At 42.2% G+C, this 14,222-nt stretch overlaps 1 long non-coding RNA gene and 5 other non-coding genes across 6 annotated transcripts; 1 reads left to right on the top strand and 5 right to left on the bottom strand.

Moving 5' to 3' along the window:
• Positions 1 to 1,410: 1,410 nt before the first annotated feature.
• Positions 1,411 to 7,103, top strand: LOC149130169 (uncharacterized). The gene is made up of 2 exons (XR_016239226.1): positions 1,411 to 1,539; positions 6,878 to 7,103. It is a non-coding gene; the product is annotated as an uncharacterized LOC149130169 (long non-coding RNA).
• Positions 7,104 to 7,558: 455 nt separating this feature from the next.
• On the bottom strand, positions 7,559 to 7,640 carry Trnas-uga (transfer RNA serine (anticodon UGA)). The gene has a single exon. It is a non-coding gene; the product is annotated as a tRNA-Ser (tRNA).
• A 351-nt stretch (positions 7,641 to 7,991) lies between these two features.
• Trnas-uga (transfer RNA serine (anticodon UGA)) lies at positions 7,992 to 8,073 on the bottom strand. The gene has a single exon. It is a non-coding gene; the product is annotated as a tRNA-Ser (tRNA).
• Positions 8,074 to 9,851: 1,778 nt separating this feature from the next.
• Trnas-cga (transfer RNA serine (anticodon CGA)) lies at positions 9,852 to 9,933 on the bottom strand. The gene has a single exon. It is a non-coding gene; the product is annotated as a tRNA-Ser (tRNA).
• Positions 9,934 to 11,438: 1,505 nt separating this feature from the next.
• Positions 11,439 to 11,520, bottom strand: Trnas-cga (transfer RNA serine (anticodon CGA)). Its single transcript has one exon. It is a non-coding gene; the product is annotated as a tRNA-Ser (tRNA).
• A 1,508-nt stretch (positions 11,521 to 13,028) lies between these two features.
• On the bottom strand, positions 13,029 to 13,110 carry Trnas-uga (transfer RNA serine (anticodon UGA)). The gene has a single exon. It is a non-coding gene; the product is annotated as a tRNA-Ser (tRNA).
• Between the last annotated feature and the right edge of the window lie 1,112 nt (positions 13,111 to 14,222).

Raw genomic sequence — 14,222 nt, 5'->3', positions numbered from 1 at the left:
ATAGCCACCACCAAAGTCACCAGCACCACAGACACTCCGTACACTCTCTCCACCACACCACCACCACCATCACCACCACCACCACCACCACCACCGTCACCTCACCACCATAGCCTCACCATCTTTGCCACCATAACCTTACTATCATCACCAGATCGCCATCGTCACTACTCACAACAAACCATCACGTTCAAACCCAACACAATCTCTCCTGTCACATGTTCCGTTAAAGTTCGGTGATTTCCGGCAAAATTTACCGTTCTACGTCTTCCGAGGAGTTTTTTCTTCTTTCCACACACACACACACACACACACATAATATATGCATTCATACATGCATACACATACATATATCCAAGCATATATATATATATATATATATATATATATATGCATACATGTTTGTATATATGTATGTGTATGCACGTGCGAATGTATATTATATACATGTATGTATGTATGTATGTATGTATATACATACATATAGATAGATAGATAGATAGATAGATAGATAGATAGATAGATAGATAGATAGACATATATTCAGATGCATACATACACATATTTACGTGCATACATATACATATTTACATAGATAAATGTGTATAGATGTGTGTGTGTGTGTGTGTGTGTGTGTGTGTGTGTGTGTGTGTGTGTGTGTGTGTGTGTGTGTGTGTGTGTATGTGTGCGTGCGCGTGCGTAGTGAAAATACGAAACTTTTACCACAACGATTGGTTTCGCCTGTCAACAACTCGTAAGAGTTAAACTGTTGAGTAAAAAGACAGAAAACGAAGCGTTTTTGAAAGCCTAAGCGACAAATCATTTCATATTTCTGTATGAAACGCTCTCGAGACTTAGCTGAGCTACAACGGGGTTAACTTGCAGTTAATGGGTTTGTAACTGGAGTCTTTTCTTTCTTATACGATGGGGGTCCTGAAAAGTTTCTGGTTTGGGGCAAAAAGAAAAACAGGAGAATCAATTATGATTTTATTCAACATATTTCCATCTCAGATTCACACACTTATTGCAGCACCCCTTCAGATTTTCTAACCTCTGAAAAAGAATTCGGAAGGTTGGGGTTCCAACCAGGCCTCCGGCAATACCCTTAAAACCGCGAACTTTTCAGCACTCCCTCTCTGTTACTTGTTTCAGTCATTTGACTGCGGCCATACTGGAGCACCGCCTTTAGTCGAGCAAAATCGACCCCAGGACTTAATCTTTGTAAGCCTAGTACTTATTCTATCGGTCTCTTTTTTGCCGAACCGCTAAGTTACGGGGACGTAAACACAGCACCAGCATCGGTTGTCAAGCGATGTTGGGGGGGGGGGGACAAACACAGACACACAAACACACATACATATATATATATATATATATATATATATATATATATATATATATATATATATATATATGACGTCTTCTGTCAGTTTCCGTCTACCAAATCCACTCACAAGGCTTTGGTCGGCCCGAGACTATAGTAGAAGATACTTGCCCAAAGTGCCACGCAGTGCGACTGAACCCGGAACCATGTGGTTGGTAAGCAAGCTACTTTATTTCATAAATATTTGCCATAAAGGCATTACAAAGAGGGGACGATCAAGGACAGACAAACATAAAAGGGGCGAAGTAGCTGTATCGATTAAATATTTACAATTTTAAATATACAATAAAAATTGGATTATATTTACAATGTTCGATTCAAGCATTGCTCATTACAGATGCAATTTGTAATGGCTTTTCTAAAGGATAGGCATCCGACCACCAGCTCTTTCTTTCCCTTGTTTTTGGCTCCCAAAACACTCCCAGCTTCCTCGCCACAGGCTTCCATCTTCTCATGAATCTGTCTCGTGACAGATACCCCTTCTCTAGCCTGATCTTACTACTGAGGTGGTAACAAAAAAAGTTAACTAACCCCTGGACAGATACAAAGGTATCCGTCACTATGCCTCTTACACGCGTCTTCCATACTGTTTCTTTCAGTGTGGCTACTACGCAGGAAAAGCAAGCCTTCCTCTCCCTGTTGAGGGAAGGAGGCGGCACAATCTCGATGATAGATTCAGCTGGTAGCTGTACTCTTCCCATCGATGACAACAGTTGTTCTGCGAAAACTATCAGTCTCGTTAATTCCGGACATTCCACGAATATGTGCAAGACGGTTTCCCTGTCCTGCCCGCACCTCGGACATGTCGGCGATACGGCACTTCCGTGCCTTGACAGTTTATCACGAACAGGTAACGCCGCATGGAAGCACTGCCAAGCCAGGGATTTCTGGTAATTGTCCAGATACCCCGGCCCGAAAGTTCTCCTGAACAGGTTGGTCAACTGATTTTCATCGTAGCCCAGGGTCTCCCCCAAGGCGTCTTCGGACCTAAATCCCACTAACCCACTATAAAAATCCGCGGTGGAACTCCTGTTGCCGGCATTGCCCGCCCGAGAGAGTAGCTGAAGTGCCTGTCGACACTCCAATTGCCAGTCTCCCAGCCTAAGTCTCTGCTTGATCCAATTACCAACTTCCGTTAAGGACGTTAATTGCGGAAGGTAGAACCGGACATGCGGTGACCACACCTGCTCTCCATCCAGGTAAAGTCAAAAGTGCCTCAACCATAACGCGAATTTTCGCATCCTCAGCCAAGGCATCCCTAGCCTACCCTTTAGCGGTTTCTGGCAGCAGACAGAGCGCTTCACAAGTGGCTTTCCTCCCTTTCACAAAAAAAGCAAAAAAGGATTCTCTCCAACTTGTTCAGCCACAAATCGGGGCAAGGCACCAAGGTCAGACGGTAGGTGATATCCGATGCTGATGCTATAAATATCTGCACCACCTCCACCTTTCCTAGCAAGGATAACGCCCGCCCAGACCAGGTCTGGGTTAGAGCAGTCACCCTGCTGGTCACCTCGCTCCAATTTTTCTCTATCTGGAAGCCTGTCCCGAACCAGATTCCAAGCAGCTTAACAGGACCTTCCGTCCAACACCCCACGACGTTTATTGGACGGCATCGGCTTGCCCCTCCAGGTGCCGAGTTGCAAACCGATCGACTTGTCCTTGTTAACTTTTGCTCCTGCTACCGCCTCGTAACTTTTGATAGCCTCTTCCACCACTGGAAACTGGCCCTCATCCGTCACGCTGATGGTGATGTCATCCGCATACGCCGTAGCTCCTCTTCCACACCATAGATCATACGGTGCTCCCCCTATCGCCTCCAACTTCCGCAGCAATGGCTCGAGGGCCAACACATATTTGTCTGCAGAGCCAGTGTGATCTGAGGTCGTCGAGGAAACAAGCTTGCTTCCACTTCGAGCTAAGACAACGCACATTCAAGCACCCAAGGTTAAGTGTAGTCAATCAAAACAAAAGAAAAGCAAGGGTTCTACTTACTCTTTGACTTTTCCTTTTGTTGGTGATGTTGGGGCTGACCTCACCACATGTGAGGCAGCCCTTTCCTCCTGCTCCTTCAAATACCGCGGAAGGTCCGGAATGCTCTTGATGGCTTTCGGATACCTGTCCTTCGTTTCCTTGAATAGTTTTTCGCTTATCCATGCACATCTCTCTTCCTTGCCTTCGGGCTGCTGCAACAGCTCTACGAAGTGGTGTTTCGTGAAGATGTCCGTGATATGTTTATCCATGGTATCGAATGTTAACAGGGTTTTTGTTCCGACTTTTAATTTCAATTTTGGGACAGTGGGGCGGGATCTTTTTTCTTCTTTTTTGTGGGGTGATATGGATGGGGAAAAGTTTTGGGGTGTCGTGACCCCCGCCTCGGTCACCTCCATGGTGTCTTCCGGGGGAGTTATTACTTCAGAGGGGGTGGGTGCATTTGTTTCTGTTGGGACCGGTGTGTGCGTGGCCTGGGGTTTTTGGGCGTCTTGTTTTGGAGCGGGTGCCACAGATAGAGTGCTGGGAGTAGTAGTAGGGCAACGATAAGCCTACAATGGCTTTAAAATGTTCAATTTTTAGCACACAATGCTGCCAAAATGGCTTAACACAGACAATTCCTTTCTGCCGTCACCGGGCAAAAGCACAAATAATGTCAACAGTTTAAAATCTAACAATTTTCGCCAATTCGAAAATGTTCGACACGTTAGCAATAATTTCAACAACGACAACAACAACAACAAAATATTCCACTCACCAAAAACACGTCCGTTCACCCTCGTATGTGTTGGGGACAATTTATTCGTTGCATTAATAGGAAAGGTTTTTATACAGTACAATTAATGGAAACAAAATGAAACAGCATCGTATGACACATAGGGATAGTCTCTGTCAGCAACTCAACACAAGGGTTAGTTTTTGCTATGTACCAAGTAACTGTTTAGATGCCGTGATATGTCTTCTTCGCCGGTAGTGCAAAACTCGAGCCTAGACACTCTGAACTGTTGAGTGTTGAGAACTTCATAAAGGATCCGACGCCTCCACACTCTGCAAAGTTAGCGGCTAATTTGACTGTATTCATTGGCGGTGTTCACATGAACAAAGGCAGTTCATTGGATAAAATTTTGATTTGCGCACATAATCAAATTATGACTGAACTGTTGCTTGAAGTTCGTGTGTGGCAACACGCGGGATCGAATCCAATGCTATAGGTTTTTAAGAAATGCGAATAAATTGAGCGGAATTGACAACAGTAAAATTCTAGAATTTCCATTCAGGAAACATAAAATACTGGTGAAATCATTTATTTTTATTTACCGAACACCCTCATTAAGTCGCGTCTGAAAACACCTACGCATATAGTATCGTATAGTGATATCTTAGTATTTCAGAAATAGCAGAAATACAAAAATAAATAAATAAATAAGGCTAAAGTCAATAAAGCAGACGGAACCTAAAGCCTTCATAATAAAAGTCATAGTGGAGGCGGTCATAGGATCGCGGTTTCGATTCCCAGATCGGTCGTTGTGAGTGTTTATTGTGCGAATACACCTAAAAGCTCCACGAGGCTCCGGCAGGGGATGGTGGCGAACCCTGCTGTACTCTTCCACCACAACTTTCTCTCACTCTTACTTCCTGTTTCTGTTGTGCCTGTAATTCAAAGGGTCAGCCTTGTCACACTCTGTGTCACGCTGAATATCCCCGAGAACTACGTTAAGGGTACACGTGTCTGTGGAGTGCTCAGCTACATGCACGTTAATTTCACGAGCAGGCTGTTCCGTTGATCGGATCAACTGGAATCCTCGACGTCGTAAGCAATAGAGTGCCAACAACAACAAAATTCATAAAAATAAAACTAAGCGACATACCTCATTTATAAATGTAATTAACCCAGAAATAGGTAATTTTTAATAAAAATTCTAATAAAAACAATATTATGTGGTTTATAAGTCCATTCGTTAAACAAATTAAGAGTAATTTAATAAAATCCTTTTATAAAATTGTTTCCAAGTATTTTACTGAGGAAAATAAGTATCATGAAATAATTAACACGAAATTAGTTAAATTTAGTTTCTCCGTTTCATTTAATATTTTTCGGATTGTTTTTACACTAAATAACAAAAAATTGAACGGTAGAAATAACTGCAAAGACAGTATATCACAAAACTAAAATATTAAAAATTCTAATGAACGTGAAATTAGATCTCACAGGGGGGGAAGGGAGGTAACCAACGTATTCTCCATTTTAAATATGGAATTGTACTCTTTTTTTACTCTTTCACTTGTTTCAGTCATTTGACTGTGGCCATGCTGGAGCACCGCCTTTAGTCGAGCAAATCGACCCCAGGACTTATTCTTTGGAAGCCTAGTACTTATTCTATCGGGCTCTTTTGCCGAACCGCTAAGTTACGGGGACGTAAATACACCAGCATCGGTTGTCAAGCGATGTTGGGGGAACAAACACAGACACACAAACATATACACACGCATACATATATATATATATATATATATATATATATATATATATATATATATATATATATATATATATATACATATATACGACGGGCTTCTTTCAGTTTCCATCTACCAAATCCACACACAAGGCTTTTGGTCGGCTCGAGGCTATAGTAGAAGACACTTGCCCAAGGTGCCACGCAGTGGGACTGAACCCGGAACCATGTGGTTAATGGATTAGATTAGTATTGACCAATGATTTATAGAGAAGGATATACTCATTGTGATTGCAAATTTAAAGATAAAAGTAAACTTAATAATTTTTGTAGACAGAAGGATGTTGTATACACGCACACACACGCACACACACACACACACACACACACACACACACACACACACACACACACACACGGGGGTGCAATGTCGGCCTACCTGCGTAGCCAGCCGGGTGGCATCATTCAGAAGCTACAACAGGAGGAGGAAGCGCTCAGTTGCAAGCGATGTATTGCAGCATCAGAGAGTCTGGTAGAAACGGTGATAGATATATATCCAAATATATCCGATTCTTCATTCTACAGCTTTGATCTGTGATGAGTTTGATAACCTATTCTCACTTGCCCGATTTCTGGTGATCTGGCGTGTATTTCAGGGATTTACTTGAGGTTTTAGCTCCTCTTTCTAGCAAGTAGGTGCCTCGTGTGCCCTCTATTGTAATTATATTTAATTATAATCATATATATATATATATATATATATAGATAGATAGATAGATAGATAGGCTGAAAGCTTTACAGATACAAAATGTCAACGGCCTTTGATGGTTACTGGATAGTGGTCTCACACACATACACACACATTAATTTGTTATTTATAACAAGCACACCCCCACGCCCCCATACACACGCATATATTCTCATGGTCTGAATTGTTCTGTTTGCATCACCAGAACCTATATATGATGATGACTCTGTGTGTGTGTGTGTTACTGTTACCCGATACCCGTCAAAGGCCGTTGACATTTTCCATCTGCAATATTTTCAGGCTAAGCATTTCCGACGAACCATTTTCGCAGCAAACGCAACCGGAAGCAACTTTAAAAGAAGAGCCTTCATCAAGTACACACAACGCTCCGTCCGACCCGGATACTGAACCCACAACCTTGAACTCGCTAGCCCAATAGTCTTACTACCAGCCTACGTTAACTTCACTATTATTTTTACACAGACTCATGTGCTCGCGTCAGTAAATATAAATATATGCTTCTAAATTTGTTTTAATTTAACTCACAGTATTTCTACAACAAACATGTTTCTAAACAAAAATATGTGGAGGCGCATGGCTCAGTGCTTATAATGAAAGCGCATGGCTCAATGCTTATAAAGAAGAGGCATGGCTCAATACTTATAAAGAAAGCGCATGGCTCAGTGCTTATAATGAAGGCGCATGGCTCAGTGCTTATAATGAATACCATTAGCTTATTGTTATTTCTGAAAGTCTTACTGCTTATTTTATCGATGTCACAGTGTCGCACTGCTAAGTCACGGAATATAAACACAAACATCATGAGGTATCAACATAAAAAAAGCACTAAATCCAAATTGCAGCGAGCAGGATTCGAACCTGCACCTAAGCTTTAAAGAAACGGAAAGCGAATAAATCTATAAAAAGAGACTAGAGAAAGTGAAACTACAAAAGCAAGCAATAAAAACCGTTAAAAAAAGTCGCTGCGGGCAGGATTCGAACCTACGCGGGTATAACCCATTGGATTTCAAGTCCAACGCCTTAACCACTCGGCCACCACAGCAGCTGACAGAAGTGGCCTAAAAATATATAGATATTATTTGATAAGATTTTATTTAATTGATTAGCTTTTCTCTTTCTTTTGCTTCTTTCCTCAATCTCCCGTCAATCTATTCACAAGATATTGATCAGCCCAAAGCTTTAGTAGAAAACACTTGCCGAAGACGCCACGTCGTAGAATCGAACTGGAGACCACGAGGTTGCGAAGCAAAATTCTTAGCTACATAGCTGCACCTTCATCTAAGCTTTAAATAAAATATATATATAAAAGTGAATAAGTCTACAGGAAAGGAGTGGAGAAAGTAAAACTACAAAAACAAAAAAGAAATCGACAAAAAAGACACAAAAACTAAGTCGCTGCGGGCAGGATTCGAACCTGCGCGGGTACAACCCATTGGATTTCAAGTCCAACGCCTTAACCACTCGGCCACCACAGCAGTTGAAAGCTTGTCCTACAAATGTCTAAATATTTCTCTATCTGATTCCATTTGGAATTTCCTGATTAACTTTCTCTTTTCTTCTCCTTCTCACTCTTGTACTCTCTCTATCTCTCTCTCTGTCTCTCTCTCTCTCTCTCTCTCTTTCCTTCTCTCGTACTCTCTCTTTCTCTCACTGGCTCTCTTCCTCTTTCTTTTCTCAATGTCTTACTATTGCCTCTCACGTATATGCGTATACGTATGTGAGTGTGTATGTGTGTATATACATTTGTATATGTATATATATATATATATATATATATATATATATATGTACATATACTCTTTTACTCTTTTATTTGTTTCAGTCTTTTGACTGCGGCCATGCTGGAGCACCACCTTTAGTCGAGAAAATCGACCCCAGGACTTATTCTTTGTAGGCCTAGTACTTATTCTATCGGTCTCTTTTTGCCGAACCGCTAGGTTACGGGGAGGTAAACACACCACCATCGGTTGTCAAGCGATGGTGGGGTGACAAACACAGACAAACAAACACACACACACACACACACACACACACATATATATATATATATATATATATATATATATATATACACATATATACGACGGGCTTCTTTCAGTTTCCGTCTACCAAATCCACTCAGAAGGCTTTGGTCGGCCCGAGGCTATAGTAGAAGACACTTGCCCAAGGTGCCACGCAGTGGGAATGAACCCGGAACCATGTGGTTGGTAAGCAAGCTACTTACCACACAGTCACTCCTGCGCCATACGCAGGCGTATATATAGACGCAGAGGTGGCTGAATGATACGAAGCTTGATTCCCAACCACATGGTTCTAGGTTCAGTCCCACGGCGTGGCACTATTGAAAGGTGTCTTCAACTACAGGCTCAAGCCGACCAAAGTCTTCTGATTTTATCTGGTAGATGGAAACTGAAAGAAGCCCATCGTGTGTGTGTGTGCGTGAGTGTATGTGTGCACGCGCGCGTGCGCGTGTGTCTGCGTGTTTGCCACCCACCACCGCTTGACAGCCAGTGTTGTGTTTACGCCCCGCCCCCCGTGTAAAAGGGGCTGATAGAATAAACACCAGTAAGGCGGCGAGGTGGCAGAAACGTTATCGCGCCGGGCGAAATGCTTAGCGTCTGTCTTTGCGCTGTGAGTTCAAATTCCGATGAGGTCGACTTTGCCTTTCATCCTTTCGGGGGGGGGCGATAAATTAAGTACCAGTTACGAACTGGGGTCGATGTAATCGACTTAATCCCTTTGTCTGTCCTTGTTTGTCCCCTCTATGTTTAGCCCCTTGTGGGCAATAAAGAAATAAGAATTAGTACCAGGCTTAACAAAGATTTCAACTAAAAATTCTTCAAGGCGCTCCTCCAGCATGGCCAGAATCAAATGGCTACAACAAGTTGCACTCACAATCACAAGATCATGGTTTCGATTCGCAGACCAGCAGTGTGTTCTGCTCTTGGACAAAACAATACGCCTCACATTGCCCCAGTCTATACTGCGGTAATTATCATGAGAGGAATTCTTATAGAGCTGAAAACCACATAGAAACCCTTCCTTCAATTTTTTTTCTTTTTTCTTTTTGGCCCGTCTGAAATCGAACCCCCTTGATGCACCATTTTTCAAATAAGTCGACGTTATTATAGCGAAATCTAAGTGTCGTACCAATAAGTTACACAATACAAGCACACAAGCATCCTATTTTCCGAAAAGTGTCGACATAAAGAAATCAAGAAATAAAATTTTTTTAAATCCACAAAAATCAAGTCGCTGCGAGTAGGATTCGAACCTACGCGGGTATAACCCATTGGATTTCGAGTCCAACGCCTTTACCACTCGGCCATCACAGCAGCTGGTAGAGAGAGAGAGAGGCTACAAATGTTTAAATATTTCTCTATTTTATTTCATTTGAAATTTCCCACCGATTAGTTTTTCCCCTTTTTTCCGTCTGTCTGTAACTCCAGTTCCGTGCGCTTGTGTGTGTGTGTGTGTGTGTGTGTGTGTGAAGGCACATGTCCTAGTGGTTAGGGTGTTTGCACTCCCGATCGCAAGATCAAGGTTTCGATTCGCAGACCAGCAGTGTGCTCTGTTCTTGAGCAAGACAATTCGCCTCACATTGCCCCAGTCCACGTTGCCCCAATTCACTCAGATGTAACCGGGAAACCCTGCGACGGACTGGCATTCTGTCCAGCAGCAATGTCGGCCTACCCGCCTAGCCAGCCGGGTGGCATCATTCAGAAGCTACAACAACAGGAGGAAGCGCTCAGTTGCAAGCGATGTATCGCAGCATCGGAAAGTCTGCTCGAAACAGTGATAGATATATAACGTATATATAGCCTCACACATATACAGTCACATGTTATATGTTTGTAAAAATGCAGTCAAACCAAATTGTGAAGTTTTGAAATCCTTGAAGAATATTTATTAGAGACAGAAGCAGTATTAACACTGAGACGTAATATTAATCTTCACTTAAACGTGGGGGAGGGGGGTTTCTGTTAGTAGAAAGTATACTGCAGTAGTTACCATGACAGAAACTCTCATACAGACTTAGAGTAAAAGTAGTTAGAAGAATATAGGCAGGAGAATAATGTTCACAACTAATTTTTTTTCTAGAGGATATAGATGTTGGTCGGTACTAAAAACATAAAAACATGCACCTTCATGAAAGTACCGACCTTCATCCATATCCCCTGGAAAAAGATGAGTTGTGAACGTTGTTCTAACTTGATCTTATAATCTGGATTGAGTAGATGTAGTTTCTGTTATACAGTTTCCTAACTACAACATCACGTCTCATCGGTGGATAATACCGAGATGACATTTTCGAACACCTACCTATAAATGTGGGTGATATCTTCGGTGTTCAGGAAATATCTTTCAGCTGCTGTGGTGGCCGAGTGGTTAAGGCGTTGGACTTGAAATCGAATGGGTTATACCCACGTAGGTCCTACCTTAACGGTTTCAATCGATCAAACAGAACCCAATTATTACATCACTAGAGATTCGTAGTTATTTTCGAGAAGCCTAAGTGTCCTACCGCTGACTCAAGGAATATGGAGACGCAAGCATCTCATTTTCCAAGCACTGTCGACATAAAGGAATTCAAAAGAAAAAAAAGCATGGCAAATTTAAATCAATGCAGGCAGGATTCGAATCTGTGAACGTATAACCCATTGGTCAGCCTAAGGCTTTAGCGAAAGACAATTGCTGAAGACTCCACGTCATAGAGTCCACGGGTCTGCAAAGTAAAATTCTTAACAATAGAGCCGCACCTTCACATAGTATTTTTTTAAAACACTAAAAGCCAACAATCTATTTAAAACAAAGAAGAAAACAAACATTTAAACTAGACCGCTGCGAGCAGGATTCGAACCTGCGCGGGTATAACCCATTGGATTTCGAGTCCAACGCCTTAACCACTCGGCCATCACAGCAGCTGGCAGAGAGAGGCTACAAATGTTTAAATATTTCTCTATTTTATTTCATTTGAAATTTCCCACCGATTAGTTTTTGCCCCTTTTTTCCGTCTGTCTGTAACTCCAGCTCCGTGCGCTTGTGTGTGTGTGTGTGTGTGTGTGTGTGTGTGTGTGTGTGAAGGCACATGTCCTAGTGGTTAGGGTGTTTGCACTCCCGATCGCAAGATCAAGGTTTCGATTCGCAGACCAGCAGTGTGCTCTGTTCTTGAGCAAGACAATTCGCCTCACATTGCCCCAGTCCACGTTGCCCCAATTCACTCAGATGTAACCGGGAGACCCTGCGACGGACTGGCATTCTGTCCAGCAGCAATGTCGGCCTACCCGCCTAGCCAGCCGGGTGGCATCATTCAGAAGCTACAACAACAGGAGGAAGCGCTCAGTTGCAAGCGATGTATCGCAGCATCGGAAAGTCTGCTCGAAACAGTGATAGATATATAACGTATATATAGCCTCACACATATACAGTCACATGTTATATGTTTGTAAAAATGCAGTCAAACCAAATTGTGAAGTTTTGAAATCCTTGAAGAATATTTATTAGAGACAGAAGCAGTATTAACACTGAGACGTAATATTAATCTTCACTTAAACGTGGGGGAGGGGGGTTTCTGTTAGTAGAAAGTATACTGCAGTAGTTACCATGACAGAAACTCTCATACAGACTTAGAGTAAAAGTAGTTAGAAGAATATAGGCAGGAGAATAATGTTCACAACTAATTTTTTTTCTAGAGGATATAGATGTTGGTCGGTACTAAAAACATAAAAACATGCACCTTCATGAAAGTACCGACCTTCATCCATATCCCCTGGAAAAAGATGAGTTGTGAACGTTGTTCTAACTTGATCTTCTAATCTGGATTGAGTAGATGTAGTTTCTGTTATACAGTTTCCTAACTACAACATCACGTCTCATCGGTGGATAATACCGAGATGACATTTTCGAACACCTACCTATAAATGTGGGTGATATCTTCGGTGTTCAGGAAATATCTTTCAGCTGCTGTGGTGGCCGAGTGGTTAAGGCGTTGGACTTGAAATCGAATGGGTTATACCCACGTAGGTCCTACCTTAACGGTTTCAATCGATCAAACAGAACCCAATTATTACATCACTAGAGATTCGTAGTTATTTTCGAGAAGCCTAAGTGTCCTACCGCTGACTCAAGGAATATGGAGACGCAAGCCTCTCATTTTCCAAGCACTGTCGACATAAAGGAATTCAAAAGAAAAAAGCATGGCAAATTTAAATCAATGCAGGCAGGATTCGAATCTGTGAACGTATAACCCATTGGTCAGCCTAAGGCTTTAGCGAAAGACAATTGCTGAAGACTCCACGTCATAGAGTCCACGGGTCTGCAAAGTAAAATTCTTAACAATAGAGCCGCACCTTCACATAGTATTTTTTAAAAACACTAAAAGCCAACAATCTATTTAAAACAAAGAAGAAAACAAACATTTAAACTAGACCGCTGCGAGCAGGATTCGAACCTGCGCGGGTATAACCCATTGGATTTCAAGTCCAACGCCTTAACCACTCGGCCACCACAGCTGCTCTCATGATAGTTCTGCAAATGTCTAAATATTTGATTTCACTATCACCTCCTCTGTGTGTGTGTGTGTGTGTGTGTGTGTGTGTGTGTGTGTGTGTGTGCGCGCGCACGCACGTGTGTGTGTGTGTGTGTGTGTGTGTGTGTGTGTGTCTTTGTCCTCCATCACTGCTTGACAACATGTAATGGTTTCTTTACATCCCCGTAACTTAGAAGGTTGAGAAAGAGAACGATAGAAGTACAAATGTTTAGGAAAGTAAATTCTGGGGCTGACTCGCTCAGATAAACCCGTCAAGGTAGTGCCCCAGCATGGTTGCAACTCAGTGAGTGAAACATGTGAGAGATAAAGGATGGAAGATAATACATTCATGGGCACAAACACGCTCATACATACAAACAAACACTCTCACAATTACACACAGACACACTCGCATATAAAGCAATCTTTATATCCAACTTAACGTCGATGTTTTGTGAAAATGCCAAACACTGCAGTTTTGCCTTCAGAGGTGCTCTGATATAAGATGCACAGTGCTTAAAACAAAAACATATATCGTAGCAGACAAGAATCTGGTATTGGTAAGAATCGTTTAGCACCAGTGATTAAAAAGACACTGCTGTTCTATATATTGTTGGCAGTGAGATATTGCATGTGTGCAGTGGCCCGACGCCTGGCCCTGAAGAAACACGGTACTCTGAAATAACGTGATCTGGCTCCCATGCTGGGCGATTCTTGTGCACTATGGTATATCTCTGGGCTTTAAAAGCTCCATACGTCTCTATGAAACACTGTCTCAAGTCGAATGCCGCCAAATTCGGCTTGCTAACAATAAGTCCACGTGAAATTGCAAATACACATTGCCTTCTGTTTTGTCAACGACAGACCTGCAGATGCCTGAGGCTTGAATTCCATGTTTTCCAACAGGAATTTCGTCTGATGACAGCACTGACTAAGCGCCTTTATTTTGGTGTTGGTCCTTTTTAAACACCAAATGTGTTTCAGTCGATCAAACAGAATCCTTTCGTTTCATCACAGGAAAAGTCGTAACTAATATTGCGATGCCAAAGTGTCGTACCGCTAACTTACGGAATATGAACACACAAGCGTCTTATT

This window comes from Octopus bimaculoides, chromosome 30 (assembly GCF_046866305.1).
Source record: "Octopus bimaculoides isolate indiv1 chromosome 30, ASM4686630v1, whole genome shotgun sequence".
In the NCBI taxonomy this organism is placed as follows: domain Eukaryota; kingdom Metazoa; phylum Mollusca; class Cephalopoda; order Octopoda; family Octopodidae; genus Octopus; species Octopus bimaculoides.
This window is presented reverse-complemented; position numbering and strand designations above follow the sequence as displayed.